Source organism: Sus scrofa, chromosome 14, assembly GCF_054392235.1.
Source record: "Sus scrofa isolate SSC_HxYL_T2T_F1_AM1 chromosome 14, Sscrofa_HxYL_maternal_Yorkshire_Landrace_v2.0, whole genome shotgun sequence".
NCBI lineage: Eukaryota > Metazoa > Chordata > Mammalia > Artiodactyla > Suidae > Sus > Sus scrofa.
The window spans coordinates 86565820-86578961 of NC_139396.1; the positions used below are offsets into that span (position 1 = coordinate 86565820).

At 38.1% G+C, this 13142-nt stretch overlaps 2 protein-coding genes across 8 annotated transcripts in view; one reads left to right on the forward strand and one right to left on the reverse strand.

The window, feature by feature from the left end:
• CDK1 (cyclin dependent kinase 1) overlaps positions 1-6670 on the forward strand; it is a 158734-nt gene extending 152064 nt beyond the window's left edge. The window contains exon 9 of the transcript XR_014825568.1: positions 5812-6670. The gene's annotated coding sequence lies outside the window, so the exon portion shown is untranslated. The remainder of the gene's footprint in view (positions 1-5811) is intronic.
• Positions 1-13142, reverse strand: part of RHOBTB1 (Rho related BTB domain containing 1) — a 138453-nt gene that overhangs the window by 59279 nt on the left and 66032 nt on the right. For 3 of the 7 annotated variants that reach the window (XM_084997023.1, XM_021073597.2, XM_021073601.2), the window contains one exon: positions 11655-11705. The exons of 3 other annotated variants lie outside the window; for them this stretch is intronic. The gene's annotated coding sequence lies outside the window, so the exon portion shown is untranslated. Of the gene's footprint in view, positions 1-164; positions 217-11654; positions 11706-13142 lie in introns of all 7 variants that reach the window. One more of the 7 variants, XM_084997024.1, reaches the window with a different exon arrangement.

A 13142-nucleotide genomic window follows, 5' to 3' on the forward strand; every position in this document is an offset into this window, starting at 1 on the left:
CATAATCTATTAAGATTATCATTAATTAAAAGTACATTTACACTGTGTTTGCAATAATATAGAGAAACACTAATGTTCCACTATTAAGGGGAAAGTGCAGGCTAGTAATCTGAAATGTAGTTGATGAAAACTATGCAGAATAAACAAATACGTGTAACTTGAACCTGGGGCTCCTCATTCTCTCACTCGAAGTACCATCTTAGTACAGGGACACATCTAAAAGAAACAAAAATGTGACTTTTAAAAAACCATGCAAACAATATGGGTATTTAAGAATAGAGAGCTGTGGTTTACATAATGTATCAGGCATCTTGCAGCAAAACTCTGAAAGAGTCTCTTTGGAATGTTTCCCTGAAGAGTTCTGCCTCTCATGGCAACTGCTCAGATCTGTCTTTCTGCCTCTCTGAACCCGACATCTTTCCCTTCACGTGCTATTTCATCCCCTCTCCTAGGGCTGGTCACTGCTCTCTGCTTCTCTCACTTGGATTTGCTTCAGCCAAAGAAGTGCAACTTCCTTGGGAACCTGCCCTTTTCTTTGGAGGGCAGATGGGCGGATATTAGTGTGTGAATACATAAATTTTTTTTAATAATGATTTTTATTTTTTCCATGAATACATAAAATATAATAACTGGGTTTCTGTCATCTAAAAGGAAACAACACCAATCTCTTCCTCCTGCAACAACAATACATGGAAAATAAATTTGAAGGAAGTACACGGAACAGATAACAGTGATTACTCCTGGACAATGGGACTATAACTTGTCATTTTTTTCTACTTTCCTTTAGTTTCCAAATCGTCTACAGTGAAAATATATATACATATTTTTTTCTTGGCAGTGCTCTAGGCATGCAGAAGTTAACTGGCTAGGGATTGAACCCATGCCACAGTAGTAACCAGAGCCATGGCAGTGACAACACTGGATCCTTAACCGGATGAGCCACTAGGGAACTCCAATATTACCTGTTTTTTTTTGTAAACTGAGATCAAATTCACATGCCATAAAAAACGCCCTTTTAAAGTGTGCAATTCAGAGGTTTTTTTTTTTTTTGTATTCATGAAGTTATACAACTATTCCCACTGTATAATTCTTGAACATTTTCATCATCCCTAAAAGAAACCTTGTGCCACATTAGCAGTCATTCCCATTCCTTCCTCCCTCTAGGTCTGGAAACCATTAATTTATTTTCGTCTCTATGGATTTTCCTATTCTAGACGTTTCTTATAAATGGAACCATACATATAGCCTTTGGTCTTCTTTTATGTAACATAATGTTTTTTAAGCTCATCCATGTTGTAGCATGTATTAGTACTTCATTACTTTTTATGGCTGAATAATATTCTTAGATGTATTACTTCTATAATGGGAACAGTATTTTAGCTTCTAAAAAAAGTAATGAGTACATATGTATAACCCTTGATTGTTCATTCTACTGTGAGTACACTGGTACAACCTGATATAATAGAAAATTATTATTGATGATGCAGAAGTTGGTTTTCAAAACCATGTATTTAAAAAGCATAGCGAACTTGTTAAACCTGTTTTTTCTTTTTTTCTGACTCAAGCTCTCTACTAAAAGAAAAAAACACATAGGAATCTAAATGACATCTTGCTGAATATCACAGAAACTGAACCAAAATAGAGAGCTGTGGACAATGAGGACACATATGTACAATTCTATCTCAAAGAGAAGATGAAAAATTCTTAGCTTTTAAATTCTGAGTGTTCAAAGGGAATACTTATGGTAACTTAAATGACCACATTTAAGAAATTGTTTGGAAACTTAGCACATGAACTATTGTGTGGCAATCAATGGTAGTTAAGGTTTTTAAAGTTGGATAAACAGCTTATATTCATTACAAAAAAGCTCCAAATTTGTTTGTATTCATGTTATGTATTTGTGTACCTATTAAATCACAAAACATAAATACTGATGCACACTCAGTACATGAATTTAATGTTATAATCTTTACTTGGAAAGGCAAATTCTACATATTTTCAGTTATAAGGGAGACAGCTTGATTAAAGCTGACTGCAGCTAGCTCTTATAAAGTAAGGGTTCACGGAAAAATCAAATTCTGTAAATTAGTGACTTACCCAGAACATAAAATTTGGAGTGGTTCAAACACACTGAGAGTGCTGTGAGGTGGGGACCACAATTGGGGTGCTGGTGGTGTCTGGTTCTTGATATAGATGCTGGCTATATAGGTTATGTTCAGTTTGCAAAAATTCATCAAACTGCACACTTACGATTCATACACATTTCTCTATGCAGGTTAGACCTCAATACACTTTATTAAAGTTAAAAAAAATGATGCAACAAAAGCCCCTTTATGTTATTTTTGGGGGGCCTGTAGTCCTCATGTGGGTGAACCTTAGCTAAGGGCTGGATCAGGAAGCTGTGTCAAGAACTAATAATTAAAATAATGGTTAAGTCTTTAAAGAGATGTCAACACACTCGTTGGAGAAAACTAATATCAAGACTGCAGACTAGATGTGTTTAAACAATCCATCTTCATGTAGGCAAGTCTCTACAGTCCTCTGTCGTAAGATTCTCATTGAAAGTATTCCCTAAAGATGTCACTTGGGTCAGCTTCGGTAGCACCAGAGAGACCACCTGCTGTGAAAACTTCAGCTATGATGACAGTCAAACAATCCCCTTTAATCATTTATGAGACTATAATGTGTCAGTTAGGATTAGATTATGCTCTGATTCAGGTGCATAAAGAAAACTGTTTTCCTGTTCCCGACCCCCCGCCAGGATTTCTTAGCAAAGTTAGACCCAAAATGCAAAAGTAATGGTGGATTAAAAATCTTCTATTTTATCTGAGGTTATTGGCTGAAGCAATGTGTCGTTTCCAGGTAGTATTTACAGAACAAGTTCCTATGTGCTCCAGAGGTTGGTAGGAATTATTACATGAAAGACTGTACATTTTTTAAAAAGCAGGATGAGGCACTGTTTGTGGGAGTGGAAGACAGTATCATTATTTTAAAATGCCTCAGGAACTCAGAAGACTTTAAAATGTCCATAACCTTCATCCAATTATAGGATTTTATTCCTAGAAAAATACTCAGGATTACAAAAAGATTCCAGTAAAAGAATGCTCATCATATTACTGTGGAAACAAAATACTGGAAACAATTTTAGAAATCCAACCAGAGGGAACTGATTTTTAAAAAGTGTCCATATAATGGAAGAGTATATAGGAATCAAAAATGTGTTACAGGAGTACATTTATTATTATAGTTAGAGGTTCATAAGTAATATCATTCCTTAAAAATTATGAAAGTAAATATACACAGGAACATTTGGGATAGAGATATAGTAAAATATTAATGCCAAGTAGATTTATAATTGATTTTTCTTTTCCTTACCTACATATTCCATCATTTCATAATGAGAATGTGTTATTTCATAACAGAGACACTTTACAAAAAAGTGAGGGTGGGGAGGTAGGAAAACCAGATATTACAATAGTTGTGTGCGAGAACACATTCTTCTTTCATTCTGTGGGATTAATGTCTGTTCCTTATTTCTCTCTACATATCATGAAAGCTTTATGTGGACTGTCTTTCATATAGTAGGAAACAGCATTGTTGCTCCTAGCAGTTTTCTTTCAATTCTGAGCAGCCAACCCACTCATCAATAGTATCATCTTGGAGCTCCTGATCATTGAGCTGCCTTGACTTCTATCAAAGGAACAAATACCTCAATAAACCCAATCATAAAAACTACATGGCCACTTAGTCTAGAACAATGCACCACGGATACACCAGCTGCTCATAAGGTGTAGGAACAAGCCTGTGGGGAAACCTCTTTCCAGATCAAGTTGTGAGACTTTGAGAGATTTCAATTCTTGTGTCAGAAGAGATTCCTGGTCTACTTCAAAGAAATGAATTTTTTAAAAAATGAGAATCTGAACAATTTCAAAGATTTATTGTTGATTTTTGTTTGACACACACAAAGGGAAACAATTTCCCTTCCTTGAAGCCTCTTTCCAGGAGCCTTAATGATCAGCTGCCAAATTTAGCCTTGGCTTCATCTCCACCATGTCTATTATTCCTCCATGCTATTGATGTGAAGCCAAATCTCATCCCTATTTAGAGCACACAAGAGCAGATGTCTTGATGAAAGGGGGTGGTGGTAAACCTATATTGAAAAGAGCCAGGAGAACATGCTATAATGAATGGAAGTGCACAGCTTCGTGGCTTAAGGTACTAAAAGGGCATTCACACAAAAGAATCAATAGCCTTGGTCCTATCATATGGGAAATAAAAGAGAGGAAGGGGAACTGCAGAGGAGGCAGTGAAAAAATCAGCTGCTCATCGGAATCACTGGGGGAATTTGCTTTGTTTTGAATACTTCTGCTTGTACAAGAATGTCCTTGGCAGCACTATTCCAAGCAGCCAACAACTGGAAACAAACCATCAACAGCATGATGGATATGCAAATAACAAATTGAGGTGTACTCACCATGGAATATTATACAGTACTAAAAATGGATGGACAACTGCTACATATGTCACTATGAATCTTATAAACATAGTATTGAGGTGGAAAAGCCAGACACAAAAGAGATTGCATTTATATAAAAGTTCAATATTAGGCAAAACTAACCCATGGTATGAGGTTGACAATGCTTGCCTCAATTGGGTAGTGCTTGACTAGGGGCTTAAGAAGGGATTTGGGGTACTGGTAATGCTATTTCTATATATAGATGCTGGTTATGTGGGTGTGTTCAGTTTGTGATAATTCTTTAAGTTATATATTTTCAGTTTGTATATTTGTCTTTAAATAAGTTGCAGCTCAATTAAAAAATATTTTAAATTCAGATACCTGGGTCCTAGCATGAATCTACTAAGACTATAGCTTATAAATTTCCTGGGGGTATTCTGATGTCTAGCAAAGGTTGAGAGTTACTGGACCAGATGATCTACATCTAGTGGTATGCTAAAGTCAGCCCCTACTATACATGCACCAACTGTTACATTTTCAGTTTTTTTTTTGCCCCTATTAAAAGAGAGTCACTATTTAAAATTAAATTATATAACATTTCTATTAAATAAATTACACTAAAAACAAAAGTAGTAAATACTCAAAACGCAGCACCCTATTTTACTACATTTACTGTTACCTATTTTTTGAGGTTATTTACACCAATTTTATCAACATGGGGGAAATACTATAAAACGGTATGCTATTGTGCCATCTCTTTCTAACTCTACACTCAGTCACAGTGGTGGCTTGAACTTGGCAATGATGGAAGTATTTAGATGACAGAAATTGGCAACCACTCCAATCAGGGCTTGCTTTATTGTTCTGTTGATTGCCTTAAGAAAATGATTTTTAAAATGTTAATAATGCAGATTAAACTTAAAAGCGTGTTATATGTGTAGCCGTTGCATTATAAATAGTGCATTTAAGAAAATATCCTTACAGTCTTTAAAAACTATTATCTGGTTCAGCAAAGAAGTTACCTCTATCTTTGATGAATGAGGACAGTTCTGACATATGTCTTTGTTGTTTCACTTTTGTCTTACTCATTAACATAATGGAAATATCAGCCAGCATTTATCCTGGAGTTACACTCATAAAGTGTACCATAGGTAGACTCTGGGTAGATGAGTTCAGCTAAAACCAACGAGAGTTTTGTAAAACACAATTAGCTAAATGGAGTTTACAATAAAGAGTGGTCTTTATTAGTATTTATAAATGGTATGCTACACACATTCTTTATGTTGGCAAAATGTATACCAAGTTACGCATGTATGTAAATAAATGCACTTTTTTTTTTTTTTTTTTCCCTCCAGGGTGCTGGCTGATTTTCTAGCACATCCCTTTCAAGTTTAAGATCCTGTGACTCTCTATTATGATTTAAGAAAGAAGCAAACAAAGATGGGAGTCTTAAAGCCTCTAAGGCATGACTTTCAGCTTAAGATAGTGACTACCCTTAGAGAGACTCACTACTCAAAACGCAGCCCTTAGACCCACAGCATTGGTATCGGCGAGGGGCCCACGAGAAATGCATCATCCCTGGTCGAACCCCAGAACTTCTGAATCAGAATCTGCCGTTTATCAAGATGCTCAGGTGATCTGTCTGCACACAAAGTCTGAGAAGCACTGCTTTAAAAATAAACTACTTGGCATGAGCTAAAACTTATATAACTAGTTTGAGACTAGTAATCAGGTTAGGAACCACCTAGCAACTGGTAATCTTTAAGTGTTTCCCACCTGTTTAGCCACAGCACTGGGGAAAACACATAATCACTACCCTTCAACCTGAAGAGGACCTACATCCTGAGATACACATTTGTCAAATACTGAAAAGGGAAACTGGGACTTTTCAGGGAAAATGAAGGCTCTTCTAGGACAGCTGGATTATTAATTTAAAAGGTGGGGCAGGGGGAGGACAAGGAAGAAAAAAAATCCTAACAGGAGCTTTTCTTCACATATGTGATACTGCCAAAGACTTGGTTCCAAAAACCCAAAGCAGGGCAGCAAGTGCCACATGACAAAGTGGCAGCTGGGGAGAGGAGGGTGATGAAATACTTCCCGGAGGTGTAATTTAGGCCAGGGTGGCTATCAAGTGCTGAGGAGGAAAGGAGGAGATGGTAGTGTTTATGCTTTTCCCATCAGTCTATCAGTCAGCAACCCAGGACAAAAAGAAAAGATAGGGTCAGCGCACAGGAAAGATTCAATACTAGACTTAATTGAAATGATAGGAGAAAAGTCACACATCTTTTGAAATTGAAAGCGCAAATGTTTTACTGGCAACGGTATTCTCAGGGAATATTTCTTTTGCTTTGGCTGAAAATATTGTAGCTGCTTTGAGATGCAAAAGTCTACCTGGAAAACCCGATAGATACTTAAACAGTGCCTAGGAGGAAATGAGAGCTACAAATTTACAGGAGGAGCTTGGTATTAATTTGCAGCAGAAACTGAAGCATGAAAATAATTCAAGTAAACCTTGGCAATCCTGGAGCGTGAAGAAAACCAATGTAATTGTGACCGGGCCACTCAGAGACACTGCTAGGCCTGTTTTCACTGGAGAGGAAAGGTCACTATAACCATCCCTTACAATATCAGCATTCACATGACTCCAGGACATTTTGCAGCAAAACAATACAACTGCCCTCATGGGTAATCATATTTTCCCTTGAAACACTATAGCAAGGCTGAAAAGTCACCCTTATTGAGCATCTACTGTTTTACCCATGTCATTTTATAACATCATCATAGTCCTGAGTGAGGTGACACTGTCCCCATTTTACAGATGAGCAAAGTGAGGTCCAAAGAAGTATGTCACTCATGTCATTTAGTTAATAAAAAGCCAGAATGCCAGCAGACAAAATTAAAAAGCTCCACACTTGATTTACAAAAGTTTCTCAACAAAGACAGCTTAGAAGGGATCAGAGTGGGGGACTGTTATGTTTTGAATAAGAGGAAAGACTGGGGAGTTCCCATTGTGGCTCAGTGGGTTAAGAACCGACTAGGATCCATGAGGATGCAGGTTCAACCCCTGGCTCCTCTCAATGGGTCAGGGATCTGGCTTTGCCATGAGCTGTGGTATAGGTTGCAGACATGGCTTGAATCCTGTGTTGCTGTGCCTGTGGCATAGGCCGGCAGCTGCAGCTCTGATTTGACCCCTAGCCTAGGAATTTCCATATGCTGTGGGTTCAGCCTTAAAAAAAAACAAAAAAACAAAAAAAACTGGTTTCTCTTGACATCAGTGAAGGTAAGTGAGGTTTCTTCTAGTACCCACCATATCTTTACACGGCTGGAATCCTCTTATCACCCATTTCTGGATGTATATTAGGTTTCAGATGTATTTCAAACCCAGATAGCTGTAATTTTTTGGCTATGTTGGAGGGTTTAGAAGACTTGGCATGTTTCAGGCAGTGTTATGTAATAGATACAAGCTCTAGGCTGGTCCTTGGACACTTGGGTTCAATTCTGGCTGTGTCCCTTATTATTTAAGAGAATGGGTAAGTTACATTGCTTCTTGGGGTGGCAGTTTTTTTTTTTTTAACCTACGTGAGGCTGGATTAAGTATCCTTAAGACTCTTTCTGGGTCCATGATGCAACTGTTTAAGATAGTGCCTTCCATCAAAATACACTAGGAATGACCTGAAGAGTTAACAAATTTGTCCAGGCAAGACTGCTGTGTGGTTCCAGAGGTACCAAATCAAAAATGAAACAAACCCAAATACACAAAACCCACATGAATAATTACTTACTTCCTATACTCTACCATCTGCAAAAGTAACCTGGAATTTAATGTTTAGAAATGAAATGCTCCCCCCCCCAAATATATATTCAAGTTCTTAGGCAGATCTGGGTATAAATCCAAGCTCTTCCTCCAATCAATTCTTTGACTTAACATATCTGAGTTTCCTTTTTGCTTCTATAAAATTGTGACTAATAACAAATATTAGCTAGACAAATCATCTGACATCTAGTAGGAGAGTAAGTACTGGTTATCGTTAGCCCACTGGGCATTAGGGGTTTGCACCATGTTTGGGTAACAGTTCAAAGGAAATTTCTCCACCGAGGGATGGAGCCTGAGATCATAACATCATCATCACCTGCATCTATGCAATAAGTAAACTCAGGTACAGGGTGGCGAACTGTAATGGAGCATCTATCTCTTTCTTTGTCAAACTTTCTAATTCACTCCTTAGAGGATAAAATCTCATCAGAGATATGCTGCTGTACTTGACAGGATAACTGGAGGGAGTGTCTGAAGCCAAGAGTGTCCTGGGGCATCCGGAAAGAGTGGCTGTCTCTATTTGCCCATTTCTCAGTTTCAGCCCTTGGAGCACAAGGAACCAAAGACTCTAGGAAGAGGAGAAGGTGACTTCACTTTGTTTATAAACTAAAACAAGCAAATAAACAATTCCGATGCTGACATATAAATAACTAAACCCTACACATCCCATGCATCTGAGTGACAGCCTCTTGCCCTCCCCCCAGCTCTCCCTTTTCCCACCCCTCCCCCTCCACCCTCCACTCACTCTCCAATCTCCTGCCCTCTTTCTAAATACACCACACTTTTTGTGCCTTATGTCTCCTCCCCTCTCCAAATTTTGTTTTGATGTTGTGACATTGGTGGGAAGCCTGGGTGGAGAAAAGAAGATGAGCACTAGAACCAGATTTACATCACCTGTACTCTTTGGAGCCTCTTAGGTGATGCTAGAGTGAGGCTCAAATAATGAGACCGAACTGCTGGTTTTCTAAAAGGAAGTCCCAGAGAAAGGTTAAAGACAAGATGCCTGTTCTCTGAGGTAACTTTCCTGAGCCAGAAACAGTAAAATTTCAGATCTCTCCAGGCATGTTTTGAGATGTCAAGCATATTAACCAAAGCCTCTGAAGTTCAAAAAAATCAAACAAATGATTGTTAATTAAATTATTACTAGAGGAGTTCCCGTCATGGCGCAGTGGTTAACGAATCCGACTAGGAACCATGAGGTTGCGGGTTCGGTCCCTGCCCTTGCTCAGTGGGTTAACGATCCGGTGTTGCCGTGAGCTGTGGTGTAGGTTGCAGACACGGCTCGGATCCGGCATTGCTGTGGCTCTGGCGTAGGCTGGTGGTTACAGCTCCGATTCAACCCCTAGCCTGGGAACCTCCATATGCCATGGGAGCGGCCCAGGAAATAGCTAAAAAAAAGACCAAAAAAAAAAAAATAAGTAAATAAATAAATTATTACTAGAGATACTATGTATTTTCTAAAATCTCTTTTGGTGCTAATATTACAGGATGCAGAGTATAATTTTACTCTTTAAGTGATTATAGTTTATAGTTGTTTTATTGATAATTTGCAATCTACTGTTGTCATAGCTAACCCAATATCAGTTGATGATGAGGTCTTAACCTGTAGCAGGATCTTCCCAGTCTAATAGTACTCTTACAATCTATTTTGTAATGATGCACTATAGTAACAACTTTTACAGGATAAAGTTGTTTCAGGACAGCTTATAACAACTCCTTAAACGGTTAAATGTATCTCTTAACTAATTAAGCTTTAAGAGTTATTAGCTTGAGTTGGAGGTATCAGTACATTCAAAAAGATGATGCAGAAAGGCCTCTTTAGTCATTTACTCCCCATTTCATTTTTTATTTCCCATTTACATGATACTCCCGGAGAAGGATTAACAAATGTTACAAGTTCTTCTATAAGAAGTGGGAGGGGAGTGTGGAAGGGGAGAGAAGTTTGTCAACAAAAACTGAAAATGTCCTGCTTCATCTTTAAATACTGGCCTTTTCCAGCACTTTAGTTGGGGTTTATCTATTATGTATCCAAATTTATCTGTGTGGCACATTTGAGATTTATCTTTAAATTGAGGTTCCAGAAGGAATCCAGTACTCTTAAGTTCCATGCCAAACTGTAATGCTTTCTCAAAGATGCTGTGCAGATTCAGACAGCTCACAATTTTGTTTCAACACTTTTGAAGCAATAACACCTTGAGTCTGAGATACAGTAATTTAGCGGTTCTAAAGGAATGCATAATCTCTCCCTCTAGGGTTGAAATTCTACATTTTGTCTTTCTCTAAACTCTCATCCTATCTATCTATCTAGACAAAAATGTGCTTGGAAATTTTTCCCCCATGTATACAAGGGTTTGCAAAGTAATCCCACAGGGTGGAAAATGCGGAACTTCTCCTAAATGTACCATTTACCCTCAATTCATACTTTTGGCATGTATGGTCTTGATTTATTTTCTCATTTTTTCTGCATGAATGTTTAATATCTTGTCTTTTAAATCTGTTTGTAAAATCCTTAAGACAAGAGACCCCATGGTAAAAACTTTCTTAAATTTGTACCTGGGGCCATGCCAGAAAGTACACATAAATGCTTATAATTTTTGCTGGTTTACTTAAGAGAATGGAATTTATTTTTTTGGTAACAGCTGTGCCACCGAAGGTTATTACATAAGCTGTAATTACTACGTTATTTTAGTTAGGTCACTTCACCTTTCTTGGCCCCAGTTTCTCTATTGGAGAAGGTTTTCCAAACTAGGGAATTCAGGTTTTGGAGTAAGACAGAATTAAAAAAAAATTTTTTTTTCTATTTCTTCCATTTACTAGAAGCAGAAAATTGAACCTGTTACCTAACCTCTCTTAACTTTCAATTCTTCACCTGTCCTTTGGAGACCAAGAGAGTAGTTTCACCTCACAGGGTTTTTTTGTTGTTGTTGTTTTGTTTTGTTTTAAAGCACAATGAAAACAGAAGTGCAAAGAATGCAGCACATTACTTGAACTTTGGTTCATGCTCAAAATGTCAACTATTATTATATCAACTTTCTCTCAGCTCTAGAGCCCTAAGATTAGGATAGATGTAAAATCCTAATTATCAAGCACTCAAATCCCGAGTATCTTCATCTATTCTGGCACCACCCGATCTCCCCCAAAAAGACTCTTACAAAGAACAAACTGATTCAAGGCCCGTTTTAGTGCCATTTTACTCAAAGAGTAAGGAGAATACTTTTAATAATCATTAAAATTGTGATATTCATAATTGAGTCAATTAAAAAAAAAAACCAGGACACACTGTTTTAAGACAAACGAGGAAGACACTTGTTCTGAAATGCACACTCAGAATTAGACACAGGATGTCATCAATCTCTGGTAATGGGTTTGCACAAAGACACTGACCTGGCTTGCTGGAAGTGAAGAACAGAATACCCTGCTCCCAGCTGGACTTACCTACATGAAAGAGAGAAATACTTTATAAATCCTACTGCTTGCCAGGAACACATGGGGAGCCGCTGACGCTTTCAACATACATTGTTCCCCCTGCACCCCACACCCAAGGGCAGAATCTGCTTTACTTTTGCTGAGTGTCCGTGTTAATGGCATTTCTTGGGGTCATATACCTCCCGAAAGAGCTGTAACTTTGTAGGTAGCATTTCTGAAAATGTATTTCTGAGCATTTGGGGCTGATACCAAAAAAGCATTTTGCCACACACCCATATATAGGAACAAGGAAAACCTTCTAGACATTTTACAATACAGAAGTCAAAGAAGTGGACATGCTATTCCTTTAAAATATTTTTAGACAATATCATAAACAAAAGTCCAAATGATTCCAGTTTTTCCTATTAAATTACACTGGTGTAGTTAATAAGTTATACTGTTGTGACAATGAAACCAAGCTACCTGTGTTTCTATTTCCACCTCTGGGATCACACACACACACATAGCCCTGTGGACTTCAATTTACACTACTGTTGCGATTTGAGAAAACAACAATCAACGGGCAAGTTTAGAACACTGACTATGATTTTATTACTTCATAATGATTTTTCAAAGTCTTCCACACTGAGATGAACAAGTTAAACACTAATATGTCCAAATACAACCCACGAATCCCAGAGGAAACTCTGCTTGATGATAATTTGCTGCCTACCCCATCTGCGGAGCAGTATGAAGACATTACTTGTATTGCAAAGAGACTGTGTTTCTTTTCTAGCAACCAGTGACTCTCTTCTGCATCTACAGAGTTATTGCAAATGAAATATAATTCCAAATTTCTGAAGTGTTTGTAAACAAACTTATCAGCGTATGTTTAGAAAAGCCTAGAGTTTGCCGAAATCAAACAAATAGAGCCTTTTGGCTATTTATATCTGCTGACATTGAGAGGACAGTTTCAAAGATGAAAACTACTGATAACAGTACTTTTGTACGCAGTACAGCGGAGAATAAGCAGCACTAGCCCGGTTGGTGGTGGGGGAGCCCCAAACTAGGGAAACCTCAAGCTGAGCGTCTGGCTGGGGTCCAGCAGAGCTGCCTGGGACAGCACAGGTTGGGGGAAGTTCAAAGTCAAGGCGACTCATCTGGTCATAACTTCCTAGATCTTCCTGGGTCTGGGTGCCTTTGTGTATATATCAATCTTCATGCATTTTTTCCCCTAGCAAATGTGTACAGTCAGCTCTAAAGGCACAGCTTGTGTGCTGACGTGCAAAGCCAAGTCAAAACCCTGCGCTTGGCACTCCCTTCTAACTTTCTGGCTTGTCCAAGTCTAAATATTGACATTGCTCCTCAGTTGAGATGTTTGATACCGTTAAGGATAGAAACGGCGGAGCTAACAGTAGGATTTAATGATATATTTTCACATAGTTGCGCCTTCCATTCCCTTCCCCC